Consider the following 14,457-nt stretch of genomic DNA (forward strand, 5'->3'; position numbering starts at 1 on the left):
CACCTGCTGCTGCACCTGGCCACCACCAGTGGGCTCCCACACACCTTCAGAGCCCTGAAGACCCATTGCTGAGCATGCCTAAGGGTCTTTGTGAGGCCAAGGGCCCGAGTCGCAGTGCATGTGCAGTTGGAGGGGTTGAAAGGAAGGCCACTGGGTTCACCAAAGGGTGGGAGAGAGCAGGATGGATGGGAGATGTTGGGGAGCTGGGGAGGCTGTGGCTGCACTCCTGGTTCCCTCATCGGGTCACTGAAATCTCCCATCCCTGTGTCGCTGCTGCTGCCGCCTGGTGTCTTGCCTCAGCTACCAGTGCCGTTTCCCCTGCCACCGCAAACACCACTGCAGTGTGTGCCAGATGTGGTGGTGAGGAGCGGCTACCCCAGTCACCCCCATGGTCTCACATCTGGACCTAAGCACATGGGGATTGAGTCTGATGGGGGTGGTGGAGCAGGAGGAAATATCCTGAGGCAGGGGTGATGAAGATCCCCAAGTTCCACTCCAAGTGTCAGTTGTGGTATCTGTCCATCTTTTGCCTTGAGGCAGGTCCCTGCCCCTCCCAGTGCACCCCAGGAAACTATGGAAATCCACCCTTGCAGCCAGCGCCTCTCCACTGGCCACTGCCAAAGCCGTCATCCTCCCGTGCGAGCCTGGTCATGGCTGGAAGGGGCTCGGATGTGGCAGGGCTAAGCCCCAAGTCGCACAAAAGCTGCCCGGTGGCTTCCTGTTCCCACAGGACTGAGGACAACTGCCAGAGAAATTTCAGGACTTAGGGCCCTTTCCGCCATACTAGACCCCTGACAGAGTCTCTGCCCTGGGAGCTGGGAGCTGTCCCTCCTTTGGACAAAGGAGGCCCTCCCAGGATGCACTTCTCCCTGTGCCCCGCAGCTGTGCACCTAGAGAGATGGCCATGGAAGGGCCCGCCTCAGCCCTCAGTTGTGCATTTCTCCCAAGAGTAGAGCCTTAGGCAGCAGGAGTGCACAGCTTTCCTGACTCCAGAGTTGAGGGTGTTACCAAAACCAGAGTGGGGCCGCTCTGGGGAGTTTACTCACAGTCTTCTCCAGAATTGATTTTGTTACAAAGTAAAGTATATTTGCAGTAAATAGGAGACCATTAGGAATCATTTCCAGGGTCATGGCATCTGCAACAAACAAAGGGAAGCAAGGACATTTATTGCAGATGGGGGTTGAATATTCACAAGAGAGAGGTGGTTATTTGCTTGCGCTGGCTCAGTTGGAAAGCGAGTTTCCACATACACTGCAGTTTACCTTAACAAGGTAACAAACTCTTCCTGGAGAGATCTTAGCATTAAAAATAAGGCAAAGTTTATAGGCTTTGCTCTGGTGGTGAGGCTTGTTCAGGGTGGTTGGTGATTGCATCTCAACATAACAAAAGGAAAAAAAAACAATTTGGGACAATAGTTAAAATATCCAAGCCCACCTTTGTTTTCCTCGGGGTAACTAGTTGATGACACCTTGACTGCTTTTCTTTTGTTGTGCCATATATACTTTAGGTTTCCTTGTTCGTTTTTTGTGACAAGTGTTCTTGGAGCTTTGATGGGGATTGCAGTGAACCTGTAGATTGCTTTAGGAAGTATGGATATTTTAACTATGTTAATTCTTCCAATTCCAGAGCATGGAATATCAGTCCATTTCTTTGTGTCTTCTTCTATTTCTTTGAACAATATTTTATCATTTTCAGCGCCAAGGCCTTTCCCCTCATTGGTGAGGTTTCTTCCCAGGTGTTTTACTCTTTTTGTTGCAATTGTAAATGGGATTATAGTCGCAATTTCTCTTTCTGCTACTTCCTTGTTATTGTGTAGAAACCCAAGAGATTTCTGCATGTTGATTTGTATCCTGCAACTTTACCATATTAATTAATATGAATTAATTAATTTATTTATTTATTGCAGTAACCTTGGCTTATACCATTATATAAAATTCAGGTGCACATCATTATCTTTGAATTTTGGTGTTTTCATCATGTTTCCCACCCAAAGGCTAATTACAACTCACCACCTTATACATGTGCCTCATCACCCCTTTCACCCTCCTGCCTCACTCCTAACGTCTGGTAACCACCAACTCCATTTCTTTCTCTATGTGTTTGTTGTTATCTTCTATTTATGAATGAGATCATATGGTATTAGACTTTCTCCCTCTGTCTTATTTCACTCAGCATAATACCCTCAAGGTCCATCTGTGTTGTCACATATGGCCAAATTTCCTTATTTTTAGAGTTGATTGGTATTCCATTGTGTATATACACCACATCTTCTTTATCCATTCATTCCTTCATGGGCACCTAGTTTGCTTCCAAGTTTTGGCTATGCTCAGTGATGCTATCATGAACATAGGGGTGCATATATCTTTACATATTCATGTTTTCATGTTCTTTGCATAACTACCTAGCAGTGCAATTGCTGGATCGTACTATAGTACTATGCTTAATTTTTTTAGGAATCTCCATACTGTTTCCCATAGCGGCTTCTCCAGTTTGCAATCCCAGCAGCTGTGTATGAGAGTTCCCTTTTCTCCACATCCTCTCCAACACTTATTTCCTTTCTTGTTAATTATAGTCATTCTGATGGGCGTGAGGTGATATCTCATTATTGTTTTTATTTGCATTTCCCTGACAATTAGCAACGTTGGACATCTTTTGATGTGCCCATTGGCCTTCTGTGGAGAAATGTCTTTTGCCCATTTTTATTTTGTTTTTGAGGAAGATTAGCCCTGAGCTAACATCTACCACCAATCCTCCTCTTTTTGCTGAGAGAGACTGGCCCTCAGCAAACATCTGTTCCCATCTTCCTCTACTTCATATGTGAGATGCCTGCCGCAGCGTGGCTTGACAAGTGGTGCATATGTCTGCACCCAGGATCCCAGCTGGCAGATCCCGGGCCACTGAGGCGAAATGTGCCAACTTAGCCACTGTGCCACTGGGCCTGCCCCTCTTTTGCCAATTTTTTTACATCGGGTTTTTAATTTTTTGCTTATCATATTTGAGTTCTTTATATATTTTGGATAGTAACTGCTTATCAGATATATTATTTGCAAATATATTCTCCCCATTGATATGTTGTCTTTTCATTTTATTGATGGTTCCCTTTGCTGTGCAGAAGCTTTTTAGTTTGATGTAGTCCCATTTGTTGATTTTTTCCTATTGCTTCCCTTGCCCAGTCAGACATGGTACTTGAAAATATACTGCTAAGACCAATGTCGAAGAGCATAGTGTCAATGGTTTCCTCTTGAAGTTTAACGGTCTGGGGCTGATTGGTATTCGATTCAAGTCTTTAATACATGTTGAGTTAATTTTTGGGTGTGGTGTGTCAATGAAAATAATCCAAAACCAATCTATAAATGAAAATTTGGGTGAGTTTATTCTGAGCTTAAATCTTAGGATTATAACCCGGGAGAGTCTTTCCACAAAGGAACAGAGCACTCCAAAGAAGTGGGGGTACACAGGGTGGTTATATACCCTCAAAGAGTATGTTTCAAATATGATTGAAATGTCCCTTTTACAATAGTCACAAGGCTGCTCTGTCAGCACAGTGGTTGATGGAAACGGCAGATAGGTGTGCTGTCTCAGTGAACACTGCAGGGTGGCAGGTGTGTTGCCTCGGGCTGCCCGGTCACAGATGAGCGCTGCAATCGGTTCCCAGCCTAAAGAAAGATGCTTAATCTTTAAAGAGACACCAACGTTAGGAGGGGGAGAGAAGTTGCACATTTATCTCAAGGGTCTTTTGCTCTTGCCATAGGGAATCTCTAAAGCAGATATACAATGCATGCTCTTAACCTAACCCTAACCCTAACCCAACGCTAAATCTAACCCTAAACCCTCACCCTCGCCGATGCGCTCCCGCTCACCCTCACCCTCACCCAACCCTAACTCTAAACCAACCCTCACCCTCGCCCTGGCCCCTGGCCCCTGACCCTGAACCTGACCCTAACGTCTAACCCTCACTCTATCCTAACCCTAATCCAACCCTAACCCTAACCCCTGCACCTCGCCCCTGGCCCTGACCCTGACCCTAACCCCTAACTCTAACCCTAACTGTAACCCTAAACCCTAACCCTAACCCTAACCCAAACCCTAGCCTTAGTCCTATCCCTAGCCCTAACCTTCACCCCGAACCCGAACCCTCGTAGCCAAACCCCAAACCCAAAGCCAAACCCCGAACCCAATCCTGCACCCCGAACCCATACCCTATCCTCTAAACCCTAACACTAAGCCCTGACTCTTGACATGACTCTGAACCCTTCCACACCCTCTTTTTCAACTTCACCCCCACCCTCACCCTGATCTAACCCTAACCTCTAACTCTAACCCCTATCACTGGTCATCACTCTAGCTCTAACCCCTACCCTAATCCAATCCCGTGACCCCAACCAAACCTCACTCTCAACCTTCACCCTGATCCTAGGCCCTGGCCTCTGCCCTGACCCTACCCCTACCCCTACCCCTACTCTTCGCCCTCCCCCTTCCCCAGCCCGAACCCCTACCCCTTGTCCTCACTCTCGCCCTAACCCTAAATCTGCAAACCCTAACCCAGACGTGGCCGGGACAGTAAGGTCTCCAGCTCTGCTTGGCCCCTCCGGGTTTTGTTTTGGGGAGGCCGTGGGGGGAATTCTGTTCCCGCCGCTGCGCCCCGGCTTCCACCGCCCACGCCGCCCCAGGAAGCCCCGCGGAAGCTGACGCGCACGTGGCGCCGCGCGTGGCCGGGGGCGGGTTGGGCGAAGCGCGAGGACGGAGCGCACGCGGCTGGGCGACTGTTGGAAAAACTGGCCTCTCGCCGCCCCGCCCTTCGCCGCCGCCTCCCCGGGCCTGCCGCTGCCCTCCCGCTGTCCGGCCCAGGGCTCAGGTCACGCAGAGGGGGACCCGGTCCCCGTCCAGCCCTCGGTGAGCGCTCCTGGGCCCGCGGCGGGGGCGGTTCCGGCTCCTGTGGGAGCCCCGCGCCCTCAGCCTGTTGTGCGCGGAGTTGGGGCTCCGGCCTGCGGCGGGTGCGCCGGGCGGGGCAGGGGCGAGGGCAGCGGGGCGGAGGAGAGGCAGGTCGGCAGGGGGCCGCGGGGTTCCTGCCCCGTTGGCTAAACTTCGTGCGTCTGCCGTGCGGCCCTGGGCACCCGTTTCACCGGGCTGAGTAACTCGTGCGCTCCCCGCCTCTGCGCCGCCGCCTGGGCTGCCGAGTCGAGCAGGCCGCCGGCCGTAAACCCCCAGGAACCCTCCTGCCCCACAGCAGCCCAGGCGCGGGTGGGCAGGGTCACCGGAGTCCCTGTGACTGGGAACGTCAAACCCGGGAAGGCCCCGTCCCGGAAAATGGGCCCCTCACTCTGGCGCACCCGGGACGTCCCCTGGGGCTGGCCCTGTGCCTGAGAGGAAGACACTCAGAGGCATGGGGTGTCGCTTTCCCGTACTGCTCCTGCCATCCTGTCCAGTGGCTTCCCTGCCTCGACTGCCCTGCAACTCCAGGCTGGACTCGCCAGGGAGGAAGAGAGGGCCTGGCCGGGTACCCCGAGCCCTGCCCTGCCTGGGGTTTGGGAGCCGTGAGGGGCGGGGCGGAGGGGTGGGGAGACTGAAGGAGCTTCCGGAAGGATGTTAATTGTTGGCGGAGACAGCAGCTGGATGTGTGAAGGGTTTGTGGTTTGTGAAGCTAACACAGCTGACAATGACGGAAACCGCTGTGTGTCCCCACTTCTGCCTGGCCGCCTCCGTGCAGCCTGGGGTTCAGGTTGGTCGCCTGGCTGGCCATCAGCATCCAGGGAGCTGCAGGGACCCGGTGAGACTGGGAGGAGAGGGAGCCTGCAGGAAAGGGGGCTCGGCACGTCCCCTGAGCACACGAGACCCGCTCACAGGCCGGCGCGGCAGGGTGAGCACGGTCTCAAGTTGGTCACATCTGAGACTCCCTCTCTGACTTTGTGTGAGGGAGACCTTGGCGGGCGCCAGGCTGGACACCCTCCTTGCAGGAGCTCTGGGTCCTCCCACGCCCCCAGGGGTGGGCACTCCTGCCCATTTTGCAGATCAGAGAAGTCGCTGGGGGAGGCTGAGGCCACAGGCTCCCAAGTGGTGGATTTGGGACTCAGACCTCCAGCCGTGGTGCTGGTGTGTGTGGAGGGAGAAGGAAAGCTGGGCTGTTGGTGACTTACTGCTGCCCTGCCTGGTGTGGGGCTGCAGGGCTCCTGTGTGGCCTGCCTGTCCCCTTTCCCTGTTAACACTTTGCACACTGGTATGCACACATGCCCAGGGCTGGGCTCTTCCAGAGGGTCCCTTCTGGAACAGGACGCTCAGCCCTGTCTCTGCCCCACCCTGACCTAGCAGGGCCCTGGCTGGGGCCGCGAACAGGACAGGTCCCTGTCCCTGACATCCTGGGAGGGTCCTGGGATGGCACAAGTACAGCCCAGGCTGCAGGGTGGCTGTGCTGGAGCCCCTGTCATCTGGCTTCTGCGGCTGCCGTGCTGCACATGGACTGAAGGACAAAGGCGGAAGCAGGTCAGACAGGAGACGACTGTGGTAACCCAGGGGGAGTGGAGGTGGGGACAGGTGCTCAGACCTTAGATGTGTCTCTGCAGGTAGAACCAGGGCAGCTTCACAGGCACGTGACGGTGCTGTCACACGAGGTCCTTTGTCAGAAAAGCTATGCTTGGCACATGCTCTGCTGTCACATCTTGAAACCTTTCTGTTCCCAGCTTTGTTGAGACGTGGTTGACATAGAACACGTGTGAGTCTAAGGTGAACAGTGTGACAGTTTGAGCCACATGTACGTTGCAGGACGGCTACCACAGCAAGGTTAGTTCACCCCTCCATCACCTTGCATTTTTTTGTGGTGAGAACATTTCAGATCTACTCTTAGCAACTTTCAAGTATTTAATACAGTGTTCTTAACTATATATAACTATAGTCAGCATGCTGTGCATTGTGTCCCCAGAACTTATTTATGTTATAACTGAACGTTAGTACACTTTGTCCAACATCTCTTTCTCCTCACTCCCAGCCCCTGCCAACCACAGTTCTCCTCGGTTTCTGTGAGTTTGGTCTTTTAGATTCCACATAGAGGTGAGATTATACAGTATTTGTCATTCTCTGACTTGTTACACGTAGCGTAAGGTTCATCCTTGTTGTTGAAAATGGCAGGATTTTCTTCTTTATCGTGGCTGAATAATACTTCATGTTGTTATACACTCCATCCTCCATATGCGTTCTTCTGTCGGTGGACCCTTAGCTTCTTTCCATGTCTTAACTATTGTGGATAACTCCGTGATGGACATGAGTGCAGCTGTCTCTGAGGCCCTGCGTTTCCTCACATGTGTGCCCAGAGCGGGGCTGCTGGCTTAGGTAGTAGGTCTCCTTTTAATTGTTCTAAACTGCAGTGTGTTGATTTGACCCATATATATACTGCAGTATGATTACCACCACAGCTGTAGCTGACACCTCTATGATGTCGTATAATTACAATCTCTTTGTGGTGAGAACATTTAAGAACCAGTTTCTTAGTCACTTTTAAGTATATAATACAGTATTGTTGTCTGTAATCACTGGGCTGAGCATTAGATTCCCAGAACTTCCTCATCTTCTAATTGCAAGTTGGTGCCCTTTAACAGCATTTCCCCAACTCCCCCGCCTCTTAGCCCCTGGTAACCAGCATACTATTCTGTTTCTGTAAGTTTGGGTTTTTTAGATTCTACATGTAAGTGATATGATACAGTATTCATCTTTGTCTGGCTTATCTCACTGAGCATAATGGCATAAGTTCATATGTGTATATACGACATCTTCTTTATCCATTCATCCGTCGATGGGCACTAGGTGGTCTCCGTGTCTTGGCTGTTGTGGGCAGTGCTCCGTCACTGCCAGGATCCCTCATGTTGCCCTTTTGTTCTCTCACCCTCCCTTCCTGCCCCGTCACCTCTGGCAGCATTTCATCTGCTTCCTGTCTCTATATTTTGTTGTTTCAGGAATGTTATGTGGACGGGATCAAGTAGTGCATAACCTTTCTGCATTGTCCATCTTCATGCTGGGATCCGTCCCAGCTCTGCCTGTGTCCCTGGGGGACCCCTTCCTGCTGCTGCGTAGCGTTCTGTGGTGTGGATGGACCACAGTTTGTCAAATGTCCTCTTGCTTGTGTCCAGTGTTTTGTCTGACAAATAGAGTGGCTGTGAGCACTTGTGTAGAGGCTTTTGTGTGAACATAGGTCATTTCTCAGGACTAGATGCTCAGGAGTGCGGTTGCTGGTTCGTATGGTAGTTGTATGTTCAGTTTTATAAGAAACTGCCAAACCCTTTCCAGAGTGGCGGCACCATTCTGCACTCCCGCCGCCTTCTCCCTAGCATTGGTGTCACGCTGTTCTGTTCATGCTGAGCTTGGGGGTGTGGTGTGGAAGCGCATCGTGGTTTTACTCCATGTGTCTCCAGTGCTGATGACGTGGACCTGGTCACGTGCTTTCTGCCGTGTGCGCGTCTCGTCAGGGGAGGTGCCCTCTCAGCCCCTGCCGTCTTCTGGTTGAATTGTTGGATCCTGTTGAGTTGCGAATGTTCTGTGCATGTTCTAGATGCCTCTTCTCCGTCGGTATGTGGTTCGCAAATGTTCTTCCAGGTCAGTAGCTGTCTTTCCGTCCTCTTCCCAGCATCTTTGTCATGGTGCAAATGCTTATGTTTTACTGCGGTCCAGCTGAGAGACTTTCCTCTTAGGGCTGGTGCTTTTGGTGTCAACTCCAAGAAGTCTCTGTCTAATCACAGGTCTCGTTTTTCTCCGATGGTTTTTCCTAGAAGTTTTATAGGTTCCTGTTGATGCTCTGATGGGGCTCTCACCCACAGAAGGGATGCAGTGATCATGACCACGGATCTGATCAGACTCCAGCTCTGTAGCAAGGCTGTGAGAGGAGGATGTCTGTCCAGCCTCTCCAAGCACACCTCAGAGAAGCCACGGTGCGTCGTGTGCCCCACTCCCCACCTGCCACTCAGCAGGAGTCCAGTAGTGCCTGCATCCTAATTCACTTACTCTTGTGTCTTGTTTTTTCAACTTTTTCTTTTAGAAAACTTCAGATATTCATAAAAGTAGGCAAAACAGTATAATGACCACCCCCTCGTATGCCCAACTTCAACAATTATCAGCTCATAACTAATCTTACGTTGTCTATCCTGCCTCCTCTTTCCCCCTTTCATATTATTTTTTCAATTTTTTTATAGAATAGCACAGTCACTGAAAAGTGCTTGTGTCCTAAGTGTGCGCTCACCTGGTAAAGATTCTGGCACGCACTTCTGACTTGTGTGTACTGGGGGAAGTGTTCCCACACCACCAAGCAATTCCCTGACACCTGACAGTCGCCTGACAATGGAACTGAGTCCTGACGCTCTGCTGGAGCCAGCATCAGATTCCACAGGTCAAGGGCTCAGTCCCATGAGACAGCCTCCACTCAGACGCCAATCGCAAGCCCAGGTTGTCACTTGTGCTTCTGACCAACAGGATATAAGTCAGACGTTGGCGTGGCCCCCTCTTTGGATTTGATTAATTTGCTAGAGTGGCTCACAGGACTCTGGAAACCCGTTTACTCACTAGATTACTGGTTTGTTACATAAGATATTAAGACATGAATCAGCAGCCAGATGAAGATACACACAGCAGGGTCCCTGACAAAGGAGCTTCTGTCCTCGTGGAGTTTGGGGCCTGGCAGGTGGCCCAGGGAAGCGTGCTAGTTCACCAACCTGGAAGCTCTCCAAACCTGTTTTGGGGTTTGGGTTTTTGTGAGGCTTCATTATGTAGGCAGGATCGATTAACTCATTGGCCATTGGTAATTGATTCAACCTCCAGCCCCTCTCACATTCCTGGAAATCAGGGGGCGGGACAGAAAGTTCCAGCCCTCTGATCATGGTTGGTTCCAAGGCCACCAGCCCCCCGTCCTTAGGGGCTTAAAAAGAGTCACCTCATTAGCACAAACCCAGTTGTGGTGGAAAGGGGCTCATTAGGAATAACAAGACACCCATTTCACCTTTATGCTCTGAAGCATTTTCAGGAGTGGAGAATAAGAGACTTGTATTACAACAAAAGATGCTTCCATTGCTCTTATTTCTCAGGGAATGCAAAGGGCTTTAGGAGCTGTGAGCCAGGAACCGCAGAGGAAGAGCAAATATAGGAAATATATTTGGTCATCTGAATGAGCAAATACTGACTTCTCATAAATCACAGTATCGCCCCTGGGGAGACAGTACTGGGAGCAGGAGCCCAGTATTATCAGCCCTCCAGCCCCTGTGGCCCCTTCCGTCACTGCCCTCAAGTAACCTCTGTCCTGACTTCTGACATGACGGACAGAGGCTGGTCTGCCGCTAGCTGTTGAGGTGGTGACGGGGGCGTGGTGGAGCAGGCAGTGCGTGGAGTGGGTAGAGTCGGCAAACCTGGGTTCACAATGGGCCTCGGTGCTGGCTGGCATGTGACCATGGCAGTTACGCAGCCTCCAGGAGCCTCAGTCCCTCTTGTACGCAGCGAGGACTGTGCTGGAGCTGCCAGGTTGCTGTGAAAATCATTAGTAACATGCACCAAGGCCCAGCCCGGGGCTCGGCACGTAAGGAGTGGCTCTCATGGTCATCATCATTGGTGTTCTTTTCAATTTTGCACCTGTGGTGAGACGGGAGGCGGCCTGTGGCCCTGGCAGGCGTGTGTAGCTGTGGTGAGAGCTGTGGACGGCCAGAGCCGTCAAGACAGCTGACACTGCTTTGTGGCATCGTGGGGAAACTACCCTGCACCAGACTGTCAATTAGCTCGAAAGACGACCTGAGGAACACTGTCACTGACACAGCAGATGTGGGAAAGGGGCCTAGGACGGCCCCCTGGCAGTCAGCAGAGATGGTTCAGTGGGAGAAGCCGTTCCCTGGGCTTTCTGCACTCATGGGGCCACACAGCTAGTCTGTGCAGTACTGAAAAGGCGGTTTATCTTCTCATTTTCCGTCGTGTATATTCTATAGCTCTTTTTTTTTGTGGTTACCATGGCATTACACTTAACATCCTAAAGTTATCACACTCGAATGTCAATTTATACCAGCTTAACTTCAGTCCCATACAAACACTCTGCTCCTGTATGGCTCTGGCTCCACCCCATTGCAGTTATGAACGTCACCAAATTACATCTTTAGGCATCGTGTCCAAAAACAGATACTAATACTTGGGTTTTTTAACACTTTAGTCTCTTAATGTAGAAAACAAAAAGTGGAGCCACAAACCAGTTAGAATAGCACCAGCTTTTATAGTCGTCCACATAGGTACTCTGACCAGGATCTTTATTTCTTCGTGAGGCGTCAAGTTACCGTCCAGTCCTTTCGTCTCATCCTGAAGGACCCCGTCCTTGGAGGCAGGTCTGGTGTAAAGCACTCTCTCAGCTTTGGTTTATATGGGAACGTCTTTATTTCTCCCTCATCTTTGAAGGATGGTTTTGCCAGATTCAGGATTCTTGGTTGGATTCTTTTTTCCTTCTGCACATTGAGTACATGAGCCCAGGCCATCTGGCCTCCAAGGTTTCTGGTGAGAAATCTGTCGTGGTCTTACTGGGAGAATGTGATAAAAGCTCTCTTCCGTCAGCTTTGTAAACATGGATGATGTCCCTTCTCATGTCTTACGCAACAGAGCGTTTTCCTGTAGTATTATAACGTCCTTAAGTTGTAGGATCGTTGTGAGACTAATCAGAGCTTAAGGGAAAGGAACTGAGTATTTTAAGTGTAGACATTGTGAGGTCTTTAAAAGCCAAAAATGATTACAGATTTTTAAATTAGAAATGAAAAGGCCACTGAAGCATCCTACAGATTTTAATTTCTAATAAAGTAAATATCACTCTCTAATATCCCACACAAATAAAAAGCTCTTTAGGTTCCTATTTTTAAGAGTAACATGGCCTTGAGACCTAAATGTGAGAAAACCTCTGTAGTTGATCCCCAGCCATGACTGGTCCATTTCTTGCTCTACCCTCATAAGGAGCCACAAGTCCCTGTGGAGTTTACACATCCTATACAAGCCTCTGGCTGGGCTTAATGTTTTTGGTGTTAATAGCCCAGGAAGCTAATTTTTGGTAACCTATAGGTGGACCACAGCCAACTTGTTTTCTCCTTTTTTTCCCCCATTTTAAAAATTTTTTCTTTTTTATCTAGTTTTTCTTTTTTCATTTTGCTTTATTTTCTTTTTTACTTTTCTTTGTTCTCCTTTCTCATTTTATTATTCTTTTTGTCTTTTTCTCATTTTTCTTCTTTAATTTTTCTCACTTTTTTACTTTTTCTCAATTTTTATTTGTTCTTTTCTCATTTTTTAAAATTTTTTTTCTTCATCTTCTTTAAATTTTTTATTTAGTATTGTTAAGTTGTCAGTCTAGTTATTATAGTTAGTGTTGTTGGTATAGTTAATGTTGTTGGTATAGTTGGTATAGTTAGCATTATTTATTAGCATAGTTAGTAAGCATAGGTGGCCTTATTAGTATCTTTAGTTAGTAGTAGTTAGCATACTGTCATTTTGCTTGTTAGCATAGTTAGCATGGTTAGTTAGCATTCTGGGTGTAGTTAGCAGGTCATCAGGCTTCTGGGCCTCGAGGCCACCTCCACTGAGGGGCAGCCCGTATTCACAGTTCTGAGCTCCTCAGGGCCGTCGGGGAGCTGGGCCGCCACATCCCAACCGGAACAGAAGTAGCCGTGAATGTCATCCCAAAGGAGGAGCAGATCTTCTCCAGAGCGAGGGCACCTTTCTGCAAAGTCCACAGCCTGAAGGCCTTGCGTCACCCGAACATCACCCAACACCCAGCCGTCAGGTTGTTTGAAGTGATTGACACCGAGAAGATGTTGTATCTCACCGAGCACGTCCGCGGGGGAGACCTGTACCATCACCTGACAAGCATGGCCCTATGACTGAGGAGGAGGCCCAGGGAATGTTCCGGCAGCTGCCCTCGGCCCTCCAGTGCTGCCACCGCAAGGGCATCGTGCACGGGGACCTGACGCTGGGACAGTGCTGCTTGACACTGGGCTCGGCATGAAGCTGGCAGACGTGCTGCTCATCACCATGTTCCTGGGCCACAGGCTGAGCACGGGCCGCAGCAGCCCCTGGGGCACGGCCTGGAGGTCCTCCAGGGCGAGGACTAGGAGGGGCCCCTGGCAGACGTCTGGAGCCCTGGCGTGCCGCTCTACGCCGTGCTCTCCGGCTCCCTGCCCTTCCCGGGGAACAACTCCAGGTGGTACCCACCCGCCATGCCCCTGCTGTGCGAGGACAGGAGGTTCCTGCAAAAACTGATGACCTCGACCCCAGCACGAGGAGCTTGAGAGACATCCTGAAGGACCATATGTGCTGGGTCACTATGGGAGACCCAGGCCTTACAGGGAGCTGCCCTGCGACAGCGGGGCCCCTGAGTGACACACGTCATGAAGAACATGGGCTTTGGGAGGGACGACGTCCAAGATTCCTTACGAAGAAGGGGATACGATGACACCAGGGCAACCTCCCTCACCCTGAGCGCCCAGAAGCCCCAGGTGGAGGGCCACACTGTCCGCGTAGACCTTACATCCCTCCCATTGACCCCACGGCCGCAGTTTCTTCCCGACCTGCATGGTGCAGCTGGAGGTCTCTGGGTCCCAGTGAGACGCAGACACAGGGAGCCTGTTGTCCCCGCCTGGCTCCGCGAGGCGGAGGATCAGTGGCCTGGGGAGAACGGAGAGCCGGGGCCAAAGGCCAAAGGCCTGCCTGTCCCCTGCCTGGCCTGGAGTCAAGGACTGACCGCCACCCCAGCCCAAACCCCCAGCCTGGCCCCGGGGCCTCCGCCTCCACCCGCAGCACCAGCAGCAGCAGTGGGGCTGGGGAACCAACTACCCCAGGGTGTGTCCTGTGGGGATGCTTCCCACACTCTGGGCAGCCTGATGGGGCCTCTGGCCTCTCAGTCCAGCCCCAGCCAGACCGGCAGGTGGCGGGGGGCCATTGGGGGACCAGTAGGGGACGCTGGGAGATTCTTCAGCTTGATAAGACACTTGTGTTCCTGTCTCCCCAGCAAGAAAAGGATTTAATGTAATTTGACTATTCACCTTGTCAAAGATGCTGTGAAAGTGCCCATAGCTCACTAGTTCTTCATTTGTTTACGCTGAGTGTCTGCAAAGTGTTTGAGGGCTGGTTTAAAATAGGATGTATTAAGGGAAAATTGGAGGTTCAGTGAGGCCAACAGACCAGGAGACGACGCCATTGACAAGATGGTTTGTTACTCACAGTTCCCAAGGAGGGGGCACACCACACCACGCAGGGCCACACAGGCCACACGGGAAGCTCCAGGGTGGCCAGGAGGCAGAGGGAGCAGGGGCTGTGGGTTCTGCGGGAAGGAACAGTAAGGCGGGCGAGCAGGCTCAGGACTGGCTGGTCTGAATAACTGCACAGGCTCTGGGGCCTGGGCCTGTCCCAGGTGTCTGGTGCCCACCTGGGTGACAAGGGCAGGGGGACAGTGGCCTGGATGTGCATGTTCAATAGAGGGGG

The 14,457-nt window shown here is 51.2% G+C and overlaps 1 long non-coding RNA gene across 2 annotated transcripts; it reads left to right on the forward strand.

The window, feature by feature from the left end:
• The first annotated feature begins 4,745 nt into the window (after nucleotides 1–4,745).
• Nucleotides 4,746–14,048, forward strand: LOC139082972 (uncharacterized). 2 transcript variants are annotated; one of them, XR_011539388.1, is made up of 4 exons: nucleotides 4,746–4,893; nucleotides 6,675–6,774; nucleotides 8,751–8,909; nucleotides 12,581–14,048. It is a non-coding gene; the product is annotated as an uncharacterized lncRNA (long non-coding RNA). The 2 variants fall into 2 exon arrangements; XR_011539387.1 differs by having other exon boundaries at nucleotides 4,758–4,893; nucleotides 12,596–14,048.
• Nucleotides 14,049–14,457: the final 409 nt, after the last annotated feature.

This window comes from Equus przewalskii, chromosome 1 (assembly GCF_037783145.1).
Source record: "Equus przewalskii isolate Varuska chromosome 1, EquPr2, whole genome shotgun sequence".
Taxonomy (NCBI): domain Eukaryota; kingdom Metazoa; phylum Chordata; class Mammalia; order Perissodactyla; family Equidae; genus Equus; species Equus przewalskii.